Source organism: Canis lupus, chromosome 15 (genome assembly GCF_003254725.2).
Source record: "Canis lupus dingo isolate Sandy chromosome 15, ASM325472v2, whole genome shotgun sequence".
In the NCBI taxonomy this organism is placed as follows: Eukaryota; Metazoa; Chordata; class Mammalia; order Carnivora; family Canidae; genus Canis; species Canis lupus.
The window spans coordinates 26,249,960-26,277,864 of NC_064257.1; the positions used below are offsets into that span (position 1 = coordinate 26,249,960).

The 27,905-nt window shown below is 35.2% G+C and overlaps 1 long non-coding RNA gene across 1 annotated transcript; it reads right to left on the reverse strand.

Annotated features, from left to right (window-relative positions):
• Positions 1–2,600: 2,600 nt before the first annotated feature.
• Positions 2,601–19,093, reverse strand: LOC112654606 (uncharacterized). Its single transcript, XR_003133156.3, has 3 exons — positions 18,878–19,093; positions 4,981–5,096; positions 2,601–3,167 (listed from the first exon to the last, which is right to left on the reverse strand). It is a non-coding gene; the product is annotated as an uncharacterized LOC112654606 (long non-coding RNA).
• Positions 19,094–27,905: the final 8,812 nt, after the last annotated feature.

A 27,905-nucleotide genomic window follows, 5' to 3' on the forward strand; every position in this document is an offset into this window, starting at 1 on the left:
ATCTTAGGATTATTTGTTCTAGCTCTGTGAAAAAAGTTGATAATATCTTGATAAGTATTGCATTAAATGTTCATCAACTAATGAATGGATAAAGAAGATGAGGGATATATATACAATAGAATATTACTCAGCCATAAAAAAGAATGAAATCTTGCCATTTACAACAATATGGATGGAGCTAGAGAGTATTATGCTAATTGAAATAAATCAGTCAGAGAAAGACCATTTGATTTCACTCATCAGTGGAATTTAAGAAACAAACAGATGAACATAGGGGAATAAAAAAGAGAGAAACCAAGTAATAAACTCTTCTATAGAGAACAAACTGAGGGTTACCAAAGGAGAGGTGGATGGAGGGCTGAGAGGGCATTAAGTAGGTGATGGGTATTAAGGAGGGCACTTGGAATGAGCACTGGGTATTGTATGTAAGTGATGAATCATTAAATTCTACACCTGAGGGATGCCTGGGTGGCTCAGCGGTTTAGCGCCGCCTTCAGTCCAGGGTGTGATCCTGGAGTCCTGGGATCAAATCCTGCGTTGGGCTCCCTGTATGGAGCCTGCTTCTCCCTCTGCCTGTGTCTCTACCTCTCTCTCTCTCTCTGTGTGTTTCTCATGAATAAATAAATAAAATCCTTTTAAAAATAAATAAATAAAAACTTAAAAAATAAATTCTACACCTGAAACTTATATTACACATATGTTAATTAGCTAGATTTGAAATAAAATCTTGAAGAAATAAAATAACTTGGAAAAATTACTTTTTAAAAAAATCAAGAAAAATAATTTAAAAATTTTAAAAATATACATTATCAAGCCCCATTTAAAAAATAATATCTGTGTTGTACTGCTACTCATCTTAGGTACCATTTTGTAGATGAGGGGGAGTAGGTCTTGTTTGTGGACATTTCTTATGTAGTTATATTCTTGTTTAACTATATTTTTGTTTGTTTTTATCTCTTTTAAGCTTTCTAGTTTTCCTGAAAAATAAAAAAATCAAAACTGAAAACAAATACTAATTTTTTTATTTTGTTAACAGGCAAAACATATAGTGAAAAGATGTAGTTTTTAACATTAAAACAAAAAGGTATGCACATTCCCTAAAATTACTTTTTCAGGAAAAACAGAAGATAGAATTATTCCTAAAACTTAGCAATGTATTTTCCTATAAAATTACCTAAAACTTAGTTAATCTTCTTCCTAAAGAGAAAGAATAAAAAACCAGTAATACTTGGCCACTTTGTTTACTTGGGTTCTAGGGAATTTTCAGGTCTATAATTTGTAGGTGACTCAATAATGCTTTTAAATATAATGGTGGGGGGGCAGCCCTGGTGGCTTAGCGGTTTAGGGCCACCTTCGGTCCAGGGCCTGATCCTGGAGATCCAGTATCGAGTCCCACATCGGGCTCCCTGCATGGGGCCTGTTTCTCCCTCTGCCTGTGTCTTTGCCTCTCTGTCTCTGTCTCTCTGTGTGTCTCTAATAAATAAATAAAATCTTAAAAAAAAAAAAAGGCCCATAGAGGTAAATAAATAAATAAATAAATAAATAAATAAATAAATAAAATGGGGGAATGAAAAAGGACAGTAGTAGGGTGACCACATAATTTATTTTCCAAACTAGAATACTTCTTGAGAGTAACAAGGAATACTATTAATAACTATGTAATGACAATAGGTATAAAGCACACACTCAGGGACAAAAGGAACCATAAAGTCATTCTACCTATAAGGGATGTTGGAGAAGCAATTCTTCAGGTTCTTTTGCCTAGAATAAACTTTCTGTATTCATTAAAAAACAAGGTTTTTTATTATTGTTCTTACATTATTGCTTGCTTATTATGTGCTGCTTCTTTACTGAGTGCATGCATCACTTCATTTTTCTTTTAGCAAACCTATGAGGTAGATATTATTATTTTATCTAGCTCATGAAAAGAAACTGAGATGAAGCTCACTTTTCATTATCATTCTCTAGTGTCTTGCACTTCTTCAAGCACTATTATATGCCTCCCTAACTAAACCACTAAAGCACCAGAAGAAATGAAAAACAGTTATAAATCTTCCTTCCATGGGGGCTTTATAGAGCACTTGCCTCACAACATCTGTGAGAACATTGTATCAAACAAGCTACTAACCTGTTTTCAAGCAGAGATGATAAAGCAAATAAGGTGCTTTGGATGATGTGGGCAAAACTCACTCATCCATATGGCAAACAGTTTTTGAGCAACTATCAATTATGAGACACTGAAGTAAATAAGATGGAAGAAATCAAGTTCTTAACTGCAAGGAACCAACATGCATCAAGATAAGATGGTAAAGACCACTCTACCACATGGCATTATTAGATTAGGAGCCCAGCTACAGTGTGTTGCCGAGCACGGAGTGATGGACAAGAGGGGCTTTCCAAGTAAATGAACTGAACGGACCAAAGAACGAAATGCCCACTTTGTCTCAGGAAAAAGAAAATTGCTCTTGTCAGAGGGGAAATACACAGGTACATCTGCATATGCTTGTGCTTGTACTTGTATATTCGAATATATACTTGTACTCCCTTAAATACTCACACCTACACGTATCCGTGCATGCACATCCATGAACACATGCATCCTTAACAGCTCTGGGAAATGAAGCAAACAGGGCAATGAAGGTTGCATGACTTTAATTATAAAAATCTATATAGTAGTCCTAATTCTGAAACTTATTTCTGAGATACAGGAACTTTTTTTGTTGCCAGCATACTTAATTATCAAACTTCCATCATATAGAAATCATATGTCTGTTATTTGTGTAAAAGGAAACATGCAATTCCCTTGACGCTTTCGCTTAGGAAATTGTTATATTTGTCACTGTTTTCAGGGCATTTTGCAAAGAAGAATAGAGCTATAATTTATTAAGCTCGGATAATATATTTGCCCTTTTGGAATAATGAAAGACCCATTCAGGAAGCTCCGTCTGTGGAGAATATGTTTTTCAAAAAGTGATACATTTTATAGATAAAAATCAAAAAGGGAGGTGGGGCAAGGCAGATACGTGTATGTTACTTTATTTAAAATGACATTTAGAAGCAAAATAAAGCGATCTGGTTTCAAGTATATTCAGTATTGGAAAATGAAACACTGCGTCTGTTTTTCTTAAATTGGACATTTCTTGTTAGAGTTTTAAGATCTTGCCTCCCTGGAATGAAAAAGATCACAAAAAAAGTTGTCAAAAGCATTAAAGCTTCCTTCGTTAACCAATTACTTTGATGAGTAGTGGAGTTATATTTGCTTGAATACATTTTGTAAAGAGATACTCAACATGTGTAATAAAATGGCAGTATCCAGGAAATTAATATCACATACAAATTGTAATAAATGTTTCAATAATACTTGGAATTCAAATGTATAACATAATTTACATCTTGATTTCTTCACACCTCTTTTCTTTTGTTTCTACATTGGTAGAATTGTCAATTTAGACTTTTAACAAAAAGGAATTATTCTAAGGCACAGTGATTTTCCATAAGATATTATTTTCTGCCTTCTCTCAATAACATTGCCCCCTGAATCTTGCATAGCCTGTTCTTGTACTCAAAATATTTTAAGCTAATAGAACTCAATTTTCTGTTTTTCCAAAATAGGGTCAACATATTTTATATATTACATATTCAGTATTTTATTCAATGAACGTATTCAATGATAATATACTCTAAACACAATATTGTGGTTAGAAAAAAATTGAGTAAGCACAATGTAAAGTGTTCTATCACATATGGATGGAAATTACAAAAAAAATATTGATTAATAGTTTCAGTGATTCAGTCTAGTTTTGTTGTGTTTTAGAAAAAGAGAGAGCACAAGTGAGCAGCAGTAGGGTGTGCAGAGGGGAGGGAGAGAGAGAATCTCAGGCATGCCCACACCCAGCATGGAGCCCAACACAGGGCTCCATCTCAGAACCCTGAAAACATGACCTGAGCTGAAATCAAGAGTCAGATGCTTAACTGACTGAGCCATCCAGGAGCCTCAATTCATTATAATGTTTAAAATAGTAAAGATAAGTTTAAAAAAGATTTTTAGATTTTTTTTCTAATGGAATGCCATGTGATTTTTAAACTTCACATTCCCTATTTTCTTCCATTAATTTGTAGTATGATTATTGGATGTTTTAGACTATATTTGTATGTATATTTCTAGTGTATTCCTTGGAATATTACTAAAATCATACAGCCCAAAATATAATTACTTATGTTGGTTAACCCCAAATATTAAATATTCATTTATTACTAAAAATAATAACAGCAATTTTTTTATTTTTTGATTTTAAATATTTAAACAATTTGTTTGTTTAGAAAGAGAGAGAGAGAGGCAGAGGTGGGCTGGGGGAGTGGCAGAGGGAGAGGGAGAAAGAGCATCCCAAGCAGCCTCCATGGGAGCCAGACATGGGGCTCAATCTATCAACCCCAAGATCATGACCTGAGTTGAAATCAAGAGTCAGACTCTCAATTGACTGAATCACTCAGGTGCCCTAAGATCATAACAGTCATTTATATTTGCACTAGATGTTATACTGTGGACTTTTAGACAAAAAACATCACATAACTATATATTTAAACAACATAAATGTGTGATAAAAATAGGAAATTCTAGACAGCAAATACCAATCACTCACTATGTTTATTTTTTATATTATTGCCATTCAAATTTGAATATACACATATAAGTATATATATGTATTTACATATGATTTTCTGTACAATTTTAGAATAAATTGCAGCTGTACATGCCATATCACTCCGAAATAGTCAGTGTGCATTTTGGAAGAACAAGAACATTTCACACGCAATCCTAGTACAAGTATCAAAATCAGATTATTTAACCTAATTTACCGTAAGTACGATGAATAACTATAAACATATTTAGTAATTATAATTAATAAATATGACTATAGTTATTTTTTTACTATAGTTATTAATTTATAAAAATCAAGTACAGTTATCTGGTTAACATACCACAGATGCTTTGCCGATTTCCCAATAATGTCTTTCTGTGTAAGATAATCATCTGTCCTGACCCATGGTCCAATCAGGATCACACAGCCATTTAGTTTTCATGTCCCTATAGCCTCCTGAATAAGAAATAGTTTATCAGTCGTTGTCTTTCATGTTTTGGCATTTTAGACAAGGGAAGGCCTCTTATTTTATAGACTTCTCCTCCTTTTGGGTTTGTGTATTACTTCCTTACAATTAAGAATACCACAAAGGTGATGCTGTGTCCCTCTCCTTGCCAAACAAAGCCCTAATCCTCGGTGTCCATCGAAAGATGAATGGATAAAGAAGATGTGGTCTATGTATACAATGGAATATTCCTCAGCCATTAGAAACGACAAATACCTACAATTTGCTTTGACATGGATGAACCTGGAGGGTATTATGCTGAGTGAAGTAAATCAATCGGAGAAGGACAAACATTATATGGTCTCATTCATTAGGGGAATATAAAAAATAGTGAAAGGGAATAAAGGGGAAAGGAGAAAAATTGAGTGGGAAATATCGGAAAGGGAGACAGAACATGAGAGACTCCTAACTCTGGGAAACGAACAAGGAGTGGTAGAAAGGGAGATGGGCTGGGGGTGGGGGTGACTGGGTGACGGGCACTAAGGGGGGCACTTGATGGGATGAGCACTTGGTGTTATGCTATATGTTGGCAAATTGAACTCCAACAAAAAATTTAAAAAAAGATTTAAAAAGCCCTAATTCTCAAGCAGAGAATTACTGTGAGAATGGCCATGTTACTCTGGCCATTCGCAGGATTCGAGCTAAGAATAAAGACAGTCACAGGACCCACCCTCAGTTATTTTGACCATCCCCAGGTTTATTCTTTTTGTGTTTAAATTCCTAGTGCAGTTCAAAGCAGTTAGGTTATTGTCATACCTTTATATTTCTTATTTTTGCTGGATAGTCTATTGTAGCAGGTCCTCAACCTATCCAAACTTGACTTCAAGAGACATTCTATTTCAGCACCACAGGCTAGGTAAGGTAACTGCTTTGCCCTGATGTCTTATTAAAACACCAGTGTCCTTTCCCTCATGTTCATGAGGACGTCAGCGACTCCAAACAGAGCCAGAAAGATAGCCAATCTCACAGTGTCATGTCCCTGAGTGCCTGTTGCCTGTGACAACTTCTGGTGGCATCAAATGTTCTAACAGGATACAGGGTGCAGAAAAAGGCGTGAACTCTTAAAGTAGTTTGCAGGACTGTCTCCTAAGCTATTGATGACAGAAGCAGGACACTGAATCACCACTGTCTTATCTGTAATTCAGAGAGTGTTGGCATTGTTGTGACTTCAATCAAAATCACAATTATCAGAAGCCTATCATATTCCGGAAGCTGTATGTTCCAGAAATGTGTGACGTGGGCAAAATGGATGTCCCATGCCTTCCCTCTTGGCATCCCTAAGTTAGTGACTGACAGAGATGGGTGCTGTAACACAGAAAAACAATGGCTTCTGTAACTGCACCTGTCAATAGAAACTTCAGAACCAACAGACTTTGGAGCCCCACCCTACTTCCAACCTCCCCCTTCCCCACAAATCTGGTTGGCCAGATCTAAATATTATCTGCAACTGAGCCACAAAAGAATCTAGAAAACGTAAATCCTAACTTTTCAACCTCTATTTTACAAGGAGCCGTATAGTTCAGAAGTGCTGACCCACCCTTACTCTTACTTTTGAAGAGAATGTTGCAACATCCTCAGAGTTTCACCTCTTAGCATCTTCTACTACAGTTTGCTTAATGCAGGCTGTGGTCTTTGGCTCTTTCAGCCAGATATGTTTTGAGTCCTCCAGTAAATAAAATTATTTTTTATAGAATATTTTCAAAAACTTCTATTCAATATGTTTATTTTCTACAGATGTCATTATTTTGTTTTCCATCACTAATCTGATGAGTAGTCTTAGATTATTTTTCATTTAAATTTAAGGCATTTATTTTCACATATTCCCCGGGCAGGTTTAACTGTCCATTTCTTTGCATCATGTTTACTATACTGAGGGTTACATAAACCCTGACAAAGTTACTAGTTTCACAGAAATGAAGGCAAGATATTAGGATTCAGAGATGTTCTCAATCTTTCTTCATCTGCCAGGCATGTGTACTAAAATCTCTCATAATTTACATCAGCTCTCACTGCCAGTGCTCGAAATGCTGAGCACTGCCTAATGGTACTTTAAGAGTTACTTTCCCATGTGTGTAAGATGGGATTTGGAACAAGACTTCTCATTCTATTCCTGAGTGTCTTGTGGGATTTAATGAGAGATGAGTTGAATGTACTTTCCTTAGCTCTTAGGAGCCCTGGGTTGCTGCTCCCCTACCTATCCCTCGGGTGTAGCCAATCTGTTGACTAAATTACTGGCATATCATCCCCTTCCAGTCCCCTGCTAAGATTTCACTGAGCTCTGCATTCTGGCATGGCCAGCTGAGAGTTCTGATCTCCTCATTTGGTCTCTGCTGGTACTTCCCCTCGGGGTCAAACCTTGCTTCTGGTATCCTCTGAGTCAAATACATGTTGTCCAGCACATTATCTTTCATAAATAATATAGAACTCTCACTGCATTTCCTGGCAATTTGATCACTTGCTCTAGGTTTCATATTGAAAACTGTCTCAGTCTATATTGAGTTTTCCTTGTTCTTTATACTTATTTTTTTCCTTTAGCTTTTCAGTCATGAAGTATGGGCTTATTGGATTTTATTGTCTAACTTGCTCTCTGTGGTCCATAGCTGTCCATAGCTCAGTCCTATGCCTTTCCTTCCTATTCCTTCTCTAGAGAGTGGATATTTCCATCCATTCTTTTATCAAAGGTACTTTGAAAAAGGGTCTAATAAATTTATTTACACAAAAAAATTTTTTAACAGATTTGCATGCTAAGGAAACAAAGCTTGGGCCAAAAGAAAAAGGATGTAAAAAAGTAATATGTCCCAAGCCATGATGGATGGATTTGGCTTATAAACCGCACCAAGTACCGTCTATATTGTTGAAGTTTATGACCATCATTATGGGGAGATATGTTGCTTTTAGGGAATAATTAGTCATTTATTAATGGAGAATAATCTGGTTTTATAAAACTTTAAAGGAAGAAGAAATTTCAACAGCCATGGCCTGAGAATATTTCTTTGGTGGGCTTTTGGCCTCTGTAATGAAGCAAGTCTTTCATGTTTCAATATATATTCTTATTCAGCAGGATCAGTTCTTACAACTCCAGAATCCTAGATTTAAATAGCTCTTGAGGGGACCAAGTTTTTTTATTGGTCTCCAATTACTAGTTGTCCAGTCCTCAGACTAAATCAGTTCTCTATTTTGGTCCATTATGATATCCACCAGTTTTTCCTGAAAAGAAATTGTAGGTGATAAAACTAATAACTCAAGGGAAAGGGCAACTGTGACATTTAACAAGGACAAAATAAATGGTACAATTTAAGGCCAATATTGCTTTGCAGAATATGAAATGCCATACCCTTAGTAGCCCCAAAAGGCCAACATTTTTCAAAATCTCTCTGAAATGCTAAGGAATATTTGATAAGAGTCTACAATCCTTATAAAATATATATCTTTATATTAAATAGGCTGTGGCCTGCCTTTTTTCAGCCTAGAATTCAAGAATACTGCAATCTTCTTCTACAGTCAACTTATATTTTAAAGATGCACTCCTTTTTCTAAACATACAAAAAATCTATTTCTCTTCTTTCTAAGATTGTATTATACTCTGTGAAGTTCAAAGCAATTAATCTTCTCACTTCATTTGATCATTCTAAGTGTTCTTATTTTCAGAAAAGGAACCAAGTCTGAAATATTGCCTAAGAACTTTGTACACAATAAGATAGGTAGCAATGTGCTTACTAGGGTACAATGGAATCTAACCAGTCATCCTTAGTATTGTTATTTGTTCACGTTAAAAAAGAAAAAAAAAACCCTTAACACTTATTATTTAATTCTCCAATGTTTTTCAATTTGTAGCCTACTAATAGAAAACAATTTTTAAGAAAGATAACTTGGAAACTAAATTTACAGCTTTTTTTTTTTTTTAAAGATCCTATCTATTTATTAATGAGAGAGACACAGAGAGAGGGGGGCAGAGACACAGGCAGAGAGAGAAGCAGGCTCCATGCAGGGAGCCCAATGTGGGACTCAATCCAGGACTCCAGGATCACACCCTGGGCCGAAGGCAGGCGCTCAACCACTGAGCCACCTGGGCATCCCCTAAATTTACATTTCTTATGAGTCAGCCATGTTAATGGGAAAACTGGAGGTTATTATACTACTTGATATTTTTCAGAGTGTGTTAGAAAACACAAGGCTTCACAGATAGATAGAAATAAGTTTAAAATACAATTATACTGTTATTGAGGAACTAGCATAACCTGTATGACTCAGTTTATTCATCTCTTAATAGGTAGACCACAAACTTATAAAGTTTGTAAGAATAGACATTGGAAAGGGCTGAGCCTGAGTCTATAATAGGCGTAACAGTACAGGGAACATAGACTGTTTCACCAGTTCTTAAAACTGTCACTCAGGCTAACAGAATTCAAAACAACTACTCCTAACTAGTAGGCACTCATGTAGCCAAAGCTTGAGAGCATAGAAAACAGCATTAGAACTAAAAGCACCCTTAAGAATGACAAATAGAGCTGCTTAAGTGTCTCTCAACCAAATAAGGGCATTTCCAATAGCTCCTGGGAATCATTGTGAAAAATCGTTGTATGCCGTATTCTATGCAGCTATCTTCATGATGTACCTCTTTCATAAACCTGTATTATTCTTTGTATTTGCTGGTCTATACATCAGTCATTCTTGAGGCAACTGTGTGGATTTTTATGCTGTCATTATTAAAAAAACATGTAAAGTGTCTGACACATAATAAATAAACCCTTAATAAATGTTCATTTGCCCTCTTTTCAATACATACTACATATCAGTGACCATATCTCCCATTTATACATATATGTATATATATACATATATATCTTATATTTCTCCTAAAAATTCTGAGTGTCACATACAACTACTGTGATTTTGATTTAGATGGGGAAATTAAATCCCAGTGTAAAAAAAAATGACAAATCTAGTAATTGACTGAATTGTTTGGAACCCAAAACTGGCTCAAAGCTTATGTTTTTTTCCAGTGTCACATAAGCCTTCATTTTCAGTGAAGCATACAAGTGAGGAAAAAAAAAGATCTATCCTTTATACCTGAGGAAGCAGTATATATAGTGTAGAAAACTGGTGCACTGATTACTCTCAAACTGATGTGTAGAGCAAAAGACACAATTAGTATAATATTGATGTATATGGTGATTAATGATGATAAACTGAAAAAGTCAGTGACTGGCTCTTTCACTTAAATAAAGGAGTGAAATAGAGATAACACGAAGGAGGTAGAAGTAAAGGTAATAAAATTGTTTATAAAGTGGGAGAAGTTTTACAACAAATCTAAAATCCATTCTCTTTTGGTGGAACAAAATGGAAAAGTAGACTGGACTTGCATCTAAAAATCTTCGGCTAAAGATCCAACATTTGTATTTACTTTATTTATGATTTATCATCCCTTAACAAACATAGTTGGCCGGGGCACCTGGGTGGCTCAGTCAGTTAAACGTCCTACTCTTGATTTCTGTTAGGTCATTATCTCACGGTCATGAAATCAGGCAGCTTTGGGCACTGTGCTCAGCAGAGAATCTTCTCAAAGATTTTTTTTTTTCTCTCTCTCTCTCCCTCTCCCCCTAACCCCACTTATATGTGCATTCTCTCTCTCTCTCTCTCTCTCTCTCTCTCTTTCTCAAATAAATAGATCTTTGAAAAACTAAACAAAACAAATATAGTCAACTGACCTGACAAAGGAGCAAAGGCAATTCAACAGAAGAAAGATAGTCTCTTCAACAAATGGATCTGAGATAATTGGATATCCCTATTCAAAAAACCAAACCTGGGCAGCCCGGGTGGCTCAGCAGTTTAGCACCGCCTTCAGCCCAGGGCCTGATCCTGGAGACCCTGGATCGAGTTCCACGTTGGGCTCCCTGCATGGAGCCTGCTTCTTCCTCTGCCTGTGTCTCTGCCTCTCTCTGTGTGTGTCCCTCATAAATAAATAAATAAAATCTTAAAAAAAACCCCACAACCCTAAACAAGATCTCATACCTTTCACAAACACTAAAAAAAAAGTGAATTGTAGACCTGAATGTAAAACATAGTATCTATAAATAATTCTAGAAAAAAACTTATGTGAAAATCTAGGTGACCTTGAGTTTGGTGAAGAGTTTTTAATCCTTTTTTTTTTCATTGAGGTATAATTGGCATATGACATTATATTGATTTCAGGTTTCAGGTGTACAGCATAATAATTTGGCATTTATGTATGTTGTAAAATGATCACCACATGAAGTCTAGTTAACATCTGTCACCCTACATACTTACAGTTTTTTTTTCTTGTAATGAGAATTTTTAAGATACAACACCAAAAGCACAATCCATGAAAAGAAAAATTGGTAAGTTGAACCTCATTAAAATTAAAAACATCTGTTCTGTGGAAGGCATTTTTAAGAGAATCGGAAGTTAGCCACAGAATTGTATGAAAACACTTGTGAAACATATATATAATAAAGATCTTGATTAAAACATACATAGAACTCTTAAAAATCAATAATAAGTAAACAAGGAACCCCCCCAAAAAATAAATCAAAGATCTAAGCAAACTTTACAATGAAGAAGATAAATATTTAGCAAATAAGCATAATGACAGGCACTTAACATTATTTGTCATTAGGGAATTGCAAACCAAACAAAGAAATACCACTACACGCTTATTAGAATAGCTGAAATCCAAAAAACTGAAAATACCAATTGATGTCTAAAATGCAGAATGATAGGAATTACTTCAAGAGAATGGAAAATGGCATAGGTACTTTGGAAGGCAGTTTGGGGTTTTCTTACGTTACTAAACATGAATAACTTACCTGTTTACATCCCCAACTGGTTTGAAAAATATATGTCCACAAAATCCTGCACGGGGAGAGCCCGCAATGTTTAAAGAGACTTTATTCATATTTACCAAAAAATTTAAGCAATTAAGATGTCATTTAATAAAATGATAAATTCTGGTACATCCATGCATTTGAATATTTTTCAAGTGTAAAAAAAGTAATGTTATCAAGCCATTTTAAAAACTTAGATATACTTTAAATGCATATTGTTACATGAAATAAGTCAGTCTTAAAAGGCTACATATTGTTTGATTCTAATTATATGACATACTAGAAAAGGCAAAACTCTAGAAACAGTAAAAAAAAAAAAAATTAAAAAAATTACACCAGTGGTGGCCAAAGCTATGAGAGAATGAGGAGGATTTTTTAGAACAGTGAACATATTCTAAATTATTACTGTAATAGTGGATACAAAACTAAATACTTTGCAACACAACCAGTGAAATGTAATGCATGCAAATAAAAAAATATTTAGGAGGTCAGGGGATACTGATATGGAATGACGAAGATGACACAACAATCTGTGTTATGAATACATGCAGCAGCCACACTAAAGGGCTTGGGAGGAACAGGTGCTGACCTAGGTAAATATGAAAAGGAAGGGTATCTAGAAGACTAAAGGCAAAAGAAATCCCACATAAGCACTATACTGTAATTAATAAAATCTGTTCCCATGCGAGTACAGGCTAATAATTCTGAAATTGCTATCCATATATACTGGAACTGAACATGTAAGCAAGCAGGTGGTGTTACTGGAGCAATTAATTTTTTTTATGGTGGTCACAGGAAACCAGCTTTCTCATTGTTAGCGTGGGAGATCAGCAAGAAGAGGCCAGAATAATTTATAATAATTTATAATAATAATAACAATTTATGATAATTTATGGTAATGGCTTGAGGCCATAGACATTAGAATCCACATTTACCTTAATATAGATATAGATATCTACATACAGATATCTATAACTAAATAAAAATATTGATTTTTAAAATGCACAAGCATATCTGTGCGTGTATGTGTGTGTGTGCTCTGATAGCTGCCAGGGACTAGAAACAGGGACACCCCAGGATCAAGGAGGACACCTAGCACCTAAGTCTTGATTTCTAATAAAAGGCATCAGAGCTCCTTGGAATTCTAAGACTGAGGAAAGAAATACTTAAAATGAATCTAGAGCTCCTTGTAGTGTCAGAATGTAAGGAAATACTGACATTTAAAAAGCCCTCAATGACAGGTTACATCAAAGGGATGCAAAAACCAATTGAATAAGCCCCCAATGGCCAAAGTTTGAACAATTTGAGAAATAAAATAAAATAGAGTAGTATTGGATTATAACTAAGGAATAAAATAAATATTCACGAGTCCATAGTGATGTGAATAATACAATTAGATACATTAATAAATGGAGGAGAAGAGGCAAATTTCCCATGTGGAAGAAGGTATAGATTTTCTGCCCTCAAGTAGTGAGGCATAACTCCGCACTTGATAAGGGTGGGCTGAGTATAGTGGCTTTCGTCTAAAGGATAGACATTTCAAAAAAGGTGACCCTAATCCTAGCCTTTAATATGACATGATGAAGATATATTTTTAAAAGATCTTATTTATTTATTTGATAGGGAGAGAGGAAAGAGACAGAATGAGAGGAAGAAGCAGACTCCCCACTGAGCAGAGATCCCAATTCGAAACTCGATCCCAGGACCCTGAGATCATGACCTGAGCCAAAGGTACTTGTTTAACTGACTGAGCCACCCAGGCATTCCACTGAAAAAGACTTTTCTTTCTGTAGTCTTTCGTCTAAAAACCCATACCTTTGTTCTCTAATCATGTTTTTTGTAAAAAAAAAAAAAAAAAAAAAAAAAAAAAAAAAAAAAAAAAAAAAAAAAAAATCAGAATAACCCAGTTGAGATATTTGGATCTAAAAACTTCTGACCAGTACTCCTTACAATTACGAAGATAGATGATTAAAAAAAAAAAAAAAAAAGTTTGAGAAACCGTTAGTCAAGGAGAGCCTAAAGAGACATAATGAATATATGTAATGTGGTCATCTCAAAAGGATCCTCAAATAGGAAAAAAAAATTCAATAATAAAGATCTGAAAAAATATGGACTTTAGTTAATGGTACTATATACAATATTAGTTCATTAATTATAACAAATGTACTAATAACATAAAATGTTAAAAACAGGGAATGCTGAGTGCAGAGTAAATGGTACTCTCTATATCTGATTTTTCTGTAAATCTAAAACATTTCTTAACATTATGTAAAAACAATGTTTTATAACTTGTGTTGGCACTTAGAGAATATAGCAGGGCCAGGATTTGAACCTCGCTATTCTGACCCCACATCCACTTTACTGCCAACTAATACTAACTGTGAAGAGATATATGTATAAAAAAGAACATAAAGAGAAATAACCTGAACCAAGTTAGGTTGAGGAAGTGTTAGTTAACAAAACTAAATCAGCTTCTTTATCACATTAAAAGATTTCTAGGTATCTTCAGTGGACTAATGTAACCATGACTACTCAAGAAAAGAACAGCATTCAACCATAGACTCATTTCCCCACCCTGAACCTTTTGGTCTTGGGGCACATCCTGGGATTTCTGTTCCATAAAATATTCACTTTAGGGGAAAAGACAGACCACTTTCACACATCTGGGAGGTGAATAAAAGATTACTCTGAGCTAAACCCTGGGCATTGCGGATAATATGTTAATTTTAGTTTGTATATATATTTTTTTATTTTTATCTTTTTAAAGATTTTATTTGACAAAGAGAGAGAGAACACAAGAAGGGGGAGCGGCAGGCAGAGGGAGAGGGAGAGGCAGGCTCCCCTTGAACAGGGAGCCCCAGGTGAGATTCGAGGTTCGTTCCCAGTACCCCGAGATCATGACCTGAGCTGAAGGGAGACGCTTACCTGACTGAGCCTCTCAGGCTAGTATTTTTTATTATTTAAAAGAGGAAGGAAGACATACTAAGACTAGAATATCGTGCTTATATCATCATTCTCCATTTAATAGGAAAGCCAAGGAAAGGAAAAACACAAAGTGAAATATTATCTATTGTTCATTATTGGCGTATTTCTCTATTTAATTGGACCAATTTTAGAATAATGATGTGTGTTTTTCTATAATTAATCTTAGTTTGTCATTTTATTTTTCTTGGCAGCACTTTGTTCTTTTTTTTTTCTGATTGTATAGCAAGGGCCATAGTCTAAATGTGCTGCAAATTATAGAAGAGGGAAGAAAGTCTGTATATATCTTCCACTTCTGTATTTTAAAAAGTACAAAATGATCAAACTATTTTAGTGGCTTATGAAGCATTTGACTGAACATTCATTCTGATTTTTTTCAGAAACTTTCTCTCATCTGACTCTTACTATTCAGTACTAGAACCAGATAGAAAACAGTTCATCTTGAGTTTTCCTCTGAAAATACGAAATGAAATAGTCTATAAAAAGAATATGAATAAATGCCAGGTGTAAAATCAATACAAGGGATGGAGCGAATGTCTTTCCTCAATGATTAATATTCCAAAATTTAAAGTGGTCTAGCTTTTATAATTAAAAATATTTATACTTAGCCCAATGAATGATATAAAAGACTTCATCAAAAAAAAAAGACTTCATCAAATATGGAATTTTCTATAACTGTCAAAATAAAACTATAGATATTCTATCCTATTGGGCCCAAGATATACGAAAGTTATTCAGCATGCCATCCTGAAGTCAAAAACAGGTAGTTACTGCTGTCTTGCCTAAATCTGACATTCATACAAATACAACTATGTAGGTAATTTATTACATGAAAGTCAAAAGGATATCATATTGCTAAATAGTAAATATGTATATTTTCAAACTTATGTGATTCAACTATATTCTAAATTCCTCTTACTTGTTTATCCAAATAACCCGTTAATTGTTGGTTTCCTAAACTTTTAAAGCTATTCCATTTAGTTCACCTGGTTAAAGCATTGACAATAGTAGAGTGACAGGTATTATAACAATTAATGAAAGTTTTAAAATTTTATAAATAAATACAATATAGTAAGACTTGCTATGATATTTCATGCACAGAAAAAATATATTACTGATCACCATTTTAAATAGTACAGAAAATATAAATATGCACTGACTTTTAAGGTAAAGGTAAACCCTAAGTCAAACTGATGAAAAGAAATTAGAGAAAAAGTTCTATAAGGACAATTTAAGTATAACTTATTAGTATATTAACTTTTATTTTGATATTTATTTTATATTCATTATATTTCAGTAGTATTCTAACAGAATTATTCTGTGATGATTCCATTAAATAATAAAGCGGGGATAATAAGGATGATAATAATAATGACTGTCCCTCTGTGAGTTCATCTTATGCCCTAAGAGTCATTTCTGGCTTATATTAGTTCCTCTAATAATCACAAGTTATAAGAGCTAAACCTCATTATCTCAATACTTTGAAACAGGTGGTTGCATTTGTTGTATAAACTCTAGAAATTTAACGTGGTTTAGAAATTATTTTTGCAATCCATAAAATTGTTATTTATATGATGTTTTACATTTCCTGGTAGCATGGATGGGTATTTAATAATTTAAACACAGTCGACTACTTTAATATCTAATATATAAAAGTGTATATAACATTTTGAAAAATATAAATGGTTGAGATACTCTAAATGGAATCCAAAAAACCTTAGCAACTATCATTTAATGTCTTCAATTGTAATATGGGATATTGACAGTATACTGATAGAGTATCAACCTTGAAGCTTCCTTTAAGATTTTGAAATCACTTTACAGAAAAAAAGACGTACACTTCAAAAATAATTATTATAATGAATATTAATTCTAAAATGTTGAAATGTAGAAGAATGGTGAAAAACTCTACAGTTTTGGACGCATTAATAAAGTATGTAACGATTTCTTTAACACAAGTTATATACCAAAATCTATGCTGGTCGATTCCTTTTGTTATTTATTTTATCCTCACAGTGTGATTATGCGATTTTATTATGTCCACAGATATGAGAACTGAGGTTCAAAAACTTGAAATTGGAGGAATAACAAAAAAAAATTGAAGAAAAATATAAATAGGAAAACTAGAACAGTCTATTCTTAATGTAATAGGAGTAACTATTTAAGACTCAGGAAAACGATAAGATTAATGAGTCTTAACACTGGGAAACAAATTGAGAGTTGCTGAAGGGGAGGTGGGAGATGGGGTAACTGGGTGATGGACATTAAGGAGGGCACGCAATGTGATTAGCACTGGGTGTTATATGCAACTGATGAATTATTGAAAACTACATCTGAAACTAATGATGTACTATATATTGGCTGATTGAATTTAAATTAAAAAAAAGATTAATAAATCTAAGCATTATGATTTGTAAACAAGGGACACAAGCATCTCTTCATCCAATGGACTAGCAGGACTTTTCACATGGTGATCAATAAAAGGTTCCCAAGTGCCATAACAGAGTGAAAATCTCAGTGAGCAAGCACTTTTATTAAAATCTCTCTTTGAATCATGTTGGTTTCGCCCAATTGGCCAAATAAGGTCACAGTCATCTTGATTATTGTCCCATGGCCAAGAACATAATCAGTATGGGAAGAGACTACCAAGAGTAGTGGCTATGAGGAGGTAAATTATTTGCAAGCAATCTGAAGTTCAAATTGGTTTTTCTTATCTCAAGCCTACACTCTGTCCACCACAGGGTGCGTTTTGTATCTGCAAAACGCAAACAAAAAAAATAACAACCGTCCCAAGACTATTGGTTCCAAACCTTCTTGCTCTCAAATGTTGAAATCAAATGATGCCGTCTTATTGGCCTCTTCATACTGCCTGGTAAATACCCTTCTATTTTCTCCCTGGATTATTTTCTCATATACCTCTTAAACTACTGGAGTCAGTTGCATTATTTTCCCACTGCTACTTCCTTCACTCTATTGACACTCAAGCTACTTTTAACATGAAGCGTATGTGTTAAGAATATGTATTCCAGAGTTAAAATATATGTGTTCAAATCCTGACTATTGACAAGTTACTTAATCACTCTGCTCTAAGTTTAATTCCTCATTTATAAAATCAAAAGAATCAAGTACCTCCTAAATAGGGATAAAGTGAATCTTAGTAAAAATAATACGTGTAAATAAAATACTCAGCATTTGCATAATACTTTCTGTGTTCAATAGTAAGTAGCTCTCAATATTTTATTTGCCTTCTGCTGTCATATGCAAATATTCTTAATTCTTTGAAAATGATTTTTTGGTTACACTCCCAATTCCTGCTATCAAACTGGGTGATGTAAATAATATTATGGGTAACTTACCTAACACTGCTGGGCTCTGAACTTTATTGCTTGTCAGAAACTTTTTTCCATCCTACCTTGGTAACTAACCTTCTCTACCATACCCTGAAGGGCCATTTCCACAAACTTGTCTTCACTGGAGTCACAATTCTGCACCTTCCACTCTTACGAATCCCTCACAGTTACTGCCTTCTCTGTTCCAAATCTTCATTGGGACCTTCCAGTCTTTGATCCCTCCTTTCGTTCTCTATCCACCTGCAGCTTCCTTACTCTGCTTACCTCCCTGTATGGATTCTTTGGTCCAGTAGGTCAAGTTGTCCTTTGCAAGTACCTTTCACTTCTTTTTGGCTGCTCCATGGGGATATTATATCCTTTAAAGTTGATCTTCACTTCCTGGCATAGAGTTTTCCTCATATTTATTAAATCAAGTTCCAATTCTTTTGACCCCCTCCCATCCCTGTTCACTTAAGTAAACTCAAATCCCCTGGTGGAAACCTCAATGCATTATTTCAGGTAAACTCCCCATGTGTTTTTATTGTATAATTCAACCCTCATCAAAACTATGCTTACCTAACTCATCAAACTCTCCTTGCTTATTTGTCAAATCTCTTATTGGCAGTTGCTCCAATGAGCCCCTAGAGAGCAGGGACCACATCTGACTTGCTTGCCATTTTCAATAGTAAACTGCTTTATAAATATTGTTATTGATGTCTAGGTCAGTACAGATGTGAGTACTCTTTTGGCTCTTTTTCTTCCCACCTACCCCCTTCTTCAAACTATTTTCCATTTTCTATGCAAAACAGAACCTCTTCTCTTAAAATTCTGAGTTCTAAAGCTAGTAATACAAACCGGGTTCTGTTAGGTCATTGTATCCAAGTCATCTGTTTTGTATTGGTTAATATTATTTCTTGCAGATGACAGGAAATGCAATTCAAACTGGCTTAAACAACAACACAAAAAATTTTATTGCCTCATGTAACTGAAATGTCCAGCTGTAAGTTTTCAGGTGCAGCTTGATCCAGAGCCTCAAATGCTGTCAACAGGGCTTATTTTCTCTAAATGTCTTGGCTCTAAATATACTATGCTGGCTTTGTTCTCAGCCCCCTAGCCTTTCAGGTTTAAGCCTAATGGGAAATAGTCTCTGCCTCTCTTTCATTGGCCCCAGAAAGCATCACACTGTGTCTCAATGGCTTTGTTTGGGTACTCATCACTTAGCCATCAATGTATGCAAGAGGATGTTCTATTTCATTTGGTCAGATTTGAGTGTCCCACTTGCCTGTCCTAACCCTGACATTAGGGGTGGAATCCTATGTGAAGCATCTGGGCAGAGACTTTCTCAAAAGTAAGTTACAGAACTGTTTTATATAGCTACCAGATTACGAATATGCAGCACACACACACACACACACACACAGATGTGTACTTATACGCACATGTTTACTGTAAATCCCATAACTAGAAAGGCATTGATGAAATTATATATGCTCATATTTATAACACCAACTCTTACCATTTTGGTCACATAAACAAGAAAAAATTCTTGCAGTGAAATCCAACAAGATCCATCTCTCTAATTGAAGGACACTTGATCATCTTTACTATATAGGGTTTTTTTTCTAAAAAAGATTTGAAGACAAAATTCAAACCATGGAGTTGATCATATTCGTGCTTATCTTAGACATTCACATAGGTATAGCAAAATTCATTTTGCATGTTTCAGGTTAGCCCTTAACTGAAATATATTCCATGTTCAAATTTTCTCACTTCAAAAATTAGCATAGTAAATAAATAATTAATCTCATGTTTCATGAAATATCAAATATGATTAATTTTTATAATAAAACAGCATAATGTAAGGAAACAGCTGGGACCATGTGGGTGAAAATCTATCCCTGTGAGAGCATATACTTATCCAGCCTACAAGATAAAGAGGAGGTCGGAAGGAGGACATTGTATGCACTAAAAGTAATGTGACAGGAATTCAAACCCAAAAGGTCAGTTCTTAAACTAATTGGAAAAATGAGATAACTGTCAGAAGAAGTGAAAACCTGTGGTTGGAGAAGGATTTACAGGAGTGTGGTGAGGGGGGCACTTGAGAAGGTCCCAGTCCTGCCACTTACTATTTGACTTTGGTGAATTGTTGAGATTCTCTGGGTTGCTGATTTCTTATCTATAAAATGGGCATAGTAAGACCTACCTCTCCAGTAGTGATAACCAAGATCTCTAACACAATGATATTGAAGGCAATTATGACTCCACCTTGGAGATAGACTGTTACTTTATAAGGCAGAGAGGGAAGGGAGGATGAACATGAGAAGGAAAAAGTTAAAACAAAGACATGTAGGCACAAAACTAAATGTACTGTGGAACTATGGAATGCATTCTCTCACCCATTCTTCCTCCAAATCTTAGATTTTAAAACTTCAAGAACTGAAGTGTTGATTGGCTTTCACGAATGTCATTCTCTCTCCTTTACTTAATTGTGCCAATTACACCTTTCTCTCCGCCCACCCCCCGCCCACAACAAGTAGAAATCTCAAGTGTCTGCCGACAGGATCTCCTCTAAGATCTGTGATAACCTTCCCACCTGGAGTTGTGGGAGATTCCCAAATTACTCACTTAAACAGTCATCCAATGCCTTTCCGTGCCCCGGTTTCCAGATCATGTCTAAGTATGGTGGCTACATTTGGACAAGCAAAGCTCAAATAGGGGCGGGAATAAACTGTATCTGACCATCCTGACAGCATAGAAGTTGTCAGCCTTGATTTCACTATAGTTATTATAGAATACTTTGTGAATTATTAGCTTCTCTCACCTCCCTTGAGAACATTTTCAGCATGTTCACATTATCAGTTATTAATTGGTTAACATATCAGTAAAGATTCATTGAGGGTACATTCTTTAAGCTACCCCCCCCCAAAATAAGTTAGATTCAAAATTGATGGTGGACCTTTCCTGGCAGATATACAGATTAATTACTGGGTCACAATGTTTTATCAATGACTATTATGATTTTTAAGGAATGGAAAAATAATTTGACAACCCATGCCCTTTTCATAAGGACAACTAATTTTCTCTTTGGGAGTAGAGTCTCTTTGCCTTGTAACCACAAAGGCTGAGAAGGAATCCTTTTTATTCCCAACTCCCCCAAACTAGGATGCATTTTTATGAGTGTGGCTTTTTAAAACTGCACATGTGTTTAACTTGGTTTTTGACTTCACAATCCAACAATTTAGACAATGACTGACCAACACATAAAATCTATGATACCATTCTAGGTTTTATATACAGAAAAAAATACAAGGAATTTCTGGAGTACACAGGAATGATACATCTACTCATTCATATCAGTTGTCTATGTGTTTCTGTACAATGTCCCATGATCCCCACTCACCTCAAAGTGTTTCCTCCTGAGTAGGGGAATGAGGTTCAAAAGCCTCTGTGTTTTTTCTGTCTCTGCTTCCATTAATCCAAAAAGTCTGTCTTGCTCCATCAGACAGTATTTCTCCTTTCTCCTTTTTCAACTATTCCCAATAGTTTTAGATCTGAGATTTCTAAATGCTTTAACATTGAGTTTCAGCATGAGTTTTATAAATGGTACCATTATAAATATCACTGGTTTTACATATTTAGTAGCTGACTCTTGCAAACTTATTTTGATAAAATGAGTGAATTCATATTTGGAATAAAAACACAACTAATGATTTTGTCAGAAGTTCCAAAAAGCATGACTGCAATGAATCATAAGATATTTAATATTGAAGTTGTTTCATGAGTTCCAGTGTGAAAATATCACTTTTCTTGTATTTTGAACTCCTTTTATAATCCTCAAATTACATTATTGGTTTAATTTCTGTTTCCCTGGCTATACCATGAGGTTTTCAAGAGCTAAAATCATTTCTACCTTTTTCACCAAGCATGAAGTGTCCAACATATGCTAGGTACTTAATAAATATTGGTTGATTAATGAATACATTTTAAAAATTTGCAGAGAACTTGTAATTTTAACATCATATCTTTCTATAAGATTTATCATTTGGTGACAAAAATTCTTCCTAACAGAGATTGTGTTATTTCACACTCCTACTTATAAATAATGTTATTACTTTATTCGAACTTTCAGAAATAACTACCAGATCATTTAAAATCTTCCTTTACAGCAGTTTTCCATCTCCACAGTATTCTTCTCTACACTTCTTTACCTCCCTATTTCTGCCATTGTTACCTTGGCTTATAATATTATCCTCCTAATTCCATAACTTATAAAACTTATAACTTATAAAAGTAATTCATGTTAATGCCAGCTCAAAACTTCAAACTTAGGTTGTGAATAAAGCAACACCATCATGAGATGCTCTGACCATGTTATGATTCAGAGTAACTGAAGAGGAAATAGGCTTGAAAAATATCCCTTCATTCAGTTGTCTGAATTCTTAAAAAGGCATTTACAGTGACTTTTGCTCAAGCATTAATGACTGGGACATCTGGTTTATCCCTATAAAATGAAGGGCTATGCAAATAGAGGGAGCCAGTGATTGTGGCTGAGATTGAGTTTTGACAGGTTGTGATGCTACTGCATAGATTATCTGAATGAAGATCTGAATCTTGGTACGTACATCGAACTAGTCAAGTAATGGACAAAATTATTCATGATTGATCATGGGGCCTATAGTTCCTGACTTGTAAAGATGATAACTAAGCTACCTACTTGTCATCGCATAAGATTTGCTTATTTTTGTGTTTTTTTTATAAAGATTTTATTTATTTATTCATGAGAGACACACAGAGAGAGAGAGAATGAGAGAGAGAGATGGCAGAGACACGGGCAGAGGGAGAAGCAGGCTCCATGCAAGGAGCCCAATGTGGGACTCGATCCTGGAACTCCAGGATCACACCCTGGGCTGAAGGCCATGCTAAACTGCTGAGCCACTGGGGCTGCCCTATTTTTGTGTTCTTAATTATGGCATTTTTCATCTTCTTTACTTCAGTCATGGTACCCTCCCTTTTTATATTCTTTCCAGCTCCTTTAAATTTTATACTTTCTTCTTGAAAATTTTTCCCTGTTACATGAATGTATATTGAGCCCTCGCTCATGGAAATCTTATCATGTTTATGTTTAGTATATAAAAAAAGAAACAACTTGGCCAAATAGCTGGAGAGCCAGACAATTAAGTGGTTAAGAAAATGTGTTTTGTAGTCATACAAATCTTACCATAAATAGCAACATCACCACTTTCCTTTTGTGTTCTAATTACCATGCATATGTGAAATATATGAGGTATTTTATGTTCGAAGAAAAAAAAAGAAATTTTGATCCCAGGGAATATTTTTCCCTGAAGGACATTCCCTACAAAGACATGTTTACAGAATAGTTAAAAATTAATATATGTGACATTAGTATTATGTGACAAAAATCCATGACACCAGCACAATCCTTTTTCTTTCAGCTTATACCTGAAACTGAGCTTTTTAAGTACTCTCCAGCAGGCATTTTACTTTTCACTGAGTTTTACCTAGATTTTTATTCCTTTGCTCATTCCCAGGGACATAATTATACTTTTTTTCTCATTTAACACTCTGTAACATAATAAAACATTACCTAAGAAACAAGTTAACTTTATGAATGTGAAACGTATTTTTTTTTTGCCACAACATGTTACACATCGCTTTTGATTTAAATGTAAAATTTGGCACACACAGGCAAACAAAGAACAAAGAAGCATGTTGTTGGAATCAGTTGTGTATTGGCCTCTGAGGATGGACTTCAAGGTATAAGCTTATAGAAATTCTTTCTAACTGGAAGTTGTGTGTGTTCCCTCCTGCTGTTTTATCCACAGTACTTGCTTATACACTGGAATCCTTTTGGGGCTCTACTCACAGAAATTCAGTTAGTCTGTTAGGTTCAAAACCATGACTCTTTCATATTTGAAATGTTGAATTTTTTTCTACAATAAGCTACTTAGATCAAAATTTATAAAATAAAAGAGAATTTTAAAGGTCTTAAATAACTCAGTGTAATAGGAATCCTTCACCATATTAAACTGTGACAACTTGGTCAATTTTACATGTTCTTCCTCGTGTCACTAACTTGATTCTGCATAGAGTGTCTCTGAAGAACAGAAAGACACCAAATAAACAGATGTGAGAAAGTGTGAGTTTGGCCAAAATAAAGACATATCATCAGAAAGATGGGCAAGATTCCCAGCATTCTTCAGAGACACCTGAATTCTGTTTTCTTTGCAGTGTGTAAAGTTTCCATGTCCAGTTGATTCCCTTATGATTTGAACTTAATTAAGTAGAACATAAGAAACATTTCAGTAGATTTGATGGCTTTCCTTTCGTGTCCATAAACTTCACAAGGTCAGAAACTATATTAGCTTGTCCTGAGTCATTCTAACAAATAATCCTATAATTTTACTGGCTTAAAAAAACAAAGGTTTATGTTTGTCCATATTATGTGTCAGCTGTAGGTCAGCTGGGGCTCTGCTCCACATATATTCATTCTGGAATCCAGATTGAAGAAGCAATAACTAGGTGAGACATGTCATTCTTATGACACACAGAAACGAATAATGGTAGAAAACTACATGGGTTCTTAAACTCTCCTCTTGACAGTGGCATACGTCACTTTTGCTTACGTGCCATTGGTTATACCAATAGCATGGCTAACCTTGATGTCAATGGAATGGTATCTTCCTACTTAGATATACATGGCAAGTCATATGATGATAAGAATCATATTCCTTGTAGGAGATGGGCATCAAATAATTAGGAGCAATTACACAATCTACCACAAGAACTTAGTCTTGACATTCACCACTACTTGTACCTAGGACAGTTTTGGTCCTTTAGTAGTATTTTATTCATTCAATGGCTATTCAAACTTTCATTTATTATTTATTATTTCACTTATTTCATTTAATTTACTACTATGTGCCTGAAATACATTAGATGATTGGATACTGTAGTAAAGAAACATGGATTCATAGAGCTTATATCCTAATGATAGGGAAGACACAATAAACCAAATAAGTTAAATGTATAGCAGTGAGATGGTGATAATCTCCATGAGAACATTTAGAAAGAGGCTGTTGTTTTAAATAGTGTGATCAAAAAACGTCTCACAGGGAAGGTTATAGAAAGACTGAAAAGGAGTGTCGGAGAACAGTGTAAAGATCTGGCTGCCAGTGTTATAGGGACAGAGACCAAGAGATGAAAATTCCCTCATGCGGATGTACCACGTGCGTTTGAGAAACAGCAAGGAGATTAGTGTAGTAAGAGTTCAGGCAGATGGAAGGGATGTAGTAGGAGAATCAGTGCATGAGAATTTATAGTGAATGCAGGTCTGTTCACATATTTAGCTTTTCTACAAATAGGAAATCATCAGAGGGCTTTGAAGAGCAGCATGATCTGATTCACATTGATTTACATTTTATTTATTTATTTATATTTAATCTTGTTGATTTGCATTTTATTTTATTTTATTTTTTATTTTTTAATTTTTATTTATTATTTATGATAGTTACAGAAAGAAAGAGAGGCAGAGACACAGGCAGAGGGAGAAGCAGGCTCCATGCACCAGGAGCCCGATGTGGGATTCGATCCCGGGTCTCCAGGATCGCGCCCTGGGCCAAAGGCAGGCGCCAAACCGCTGCGCCACCCAGGGATCCCTTGATTTGCATTTTAAAGAATCATTTTAGCTGTAATATTGAGAACAGATTGACTTGGGATTAGGTGGGAGAAGGAAGGCTAGTTTGAACATGTAACAAACTAGATAAGAGATGGCAATGATTCAGACCATGGGGAAGCAGTGCTGGGGGTAAGAAATGGGTTCTGGCTATATTTTGAAAGTAAAACCCATCACATTTCCTTCTTGAATAGATGTGGGATAGGAGACAAAGAGACACAGGGATGATTCTGTGATTTTGCCTGAATCGATAAAGGACTGAAGAAGTGGATTAACTGGGCCAATAAATCCAGTTTGTTCTCACATTCCTTTATCAGCATATTTTGAATACAAGGATATTTCTTTCAATACTCCTATGCTATATCTGTGCTTGGCCATATGACTTGCTTTAGTCAATGTAACAGTAATTTGTAAGACTTTAAAAGTGCTTGCATATTGGGGCTAACCCTCTTGCTCACCTGAAACCCTGAGCCTCCATACAAATAGGCCCAAACAGGAGTCCAGATGATTAAAAGCACACAGCCCAATCACCCTGGTTGTCTCTGATAATAGCCAGTCAATCCCTCGAAGCAGAACCAATCCAGCTGATTGGTCATTAACCTCCAATGCATAGGTAAGCCCAGTTTGGAGTAGTAGAATAATTACCCACCTGATTCTAGCCCAAACTCCTAACCCACATAAATGTTAGCTAAATAATTGATTTCTGTTTTTAGCTACTAAAATAGAGGGGCGGGGTGAGGTTTACAGAGCAAAAGCTGTCTGATACAATGAAGTTACTATTAACTTTGATATATTCTGACGATGAAGATTAGAAGCCTATTTTTGGACATGTTAAATATACAATACCTAAGAGGTGTTGAAGTGGAAGAAATGAACAAGAGAAATATAGTAGAACAAGCAGGAAGCCTTAGAGACTCCATACTTTTAGTGACCAGTTGGTGTATGTGTGTGTTTCTCTCCACAAGAATGGATAAAGAAGAGGAGGAAGCAGAGAGCTGGACTTGCTAGATATTTGCTAGATGTTAGGATATTAAATATTGGCAGGTTAAAATGAATAAAAATTGATTAAAGAAAATAAAAAATCTTCAGAGTCTCTCAGTGTATCTCCTATATTCCAAATTTCTTAGTCAAGCACTAAATAAGACCCACAAATCTATGCTCAGTGCTGTGAAATATACAAAATAAAAATAAATATGATTTCCATTTATTTGGAAAAAGAGATTAACATACATGAAACCAAGTGAAATGGATTACATGAAAAGCTGCATTATACTAACTAGGATTAGAAGAAATAACAGAAGATAGTAAAAACCATAAACTAACGTAGCTGGGGAAAATTTCTGGCAAATTCTTTTTTTTTTTTTTTTTTAATTTTTATTTATTTATGATAGTCACAGAGAGAGAGAGAGAGAGGCAGAGACTCAGGCAGAGGGAGAAGCAGGCTCCATGCACTGGGAGCCCGATGTGGGATTCGATCCCGGGTCTCCAGGATCGCGCCCTGGGCCAAAGGCAGGCGCCAAACCGCTGCGCCACCCAGGGATCCCAAATTTCTGGCAAATTCTAAGTAAGATTTTTGTTGGTAGAGCAGAGAAGAAGTAGGGAAGAGAATTTACAGAGGCAAATAAATTGTAAGGATAGAATGAAATCACCAGCTGGAGCAGGAGATGGATGATACAGTAAAGGCGATTACTAGACTTTGGTAACTCACCAATCACAGGCTGTCAAGGGCAATGGATATCCTGGTAAATATTTAACAACTGGCTTTTCAAAGATTGAGGAGGCTGGTTATCTGTAACATGTGCTGTTTTCCATGGTGTAAATTCTGCCAACATTGCCAACTGCAAATTACCAATATTGTTTGACCAAGTTGTAAAAATCCTGAGATTGAATAATCATGTCTTGTAGGCCAGT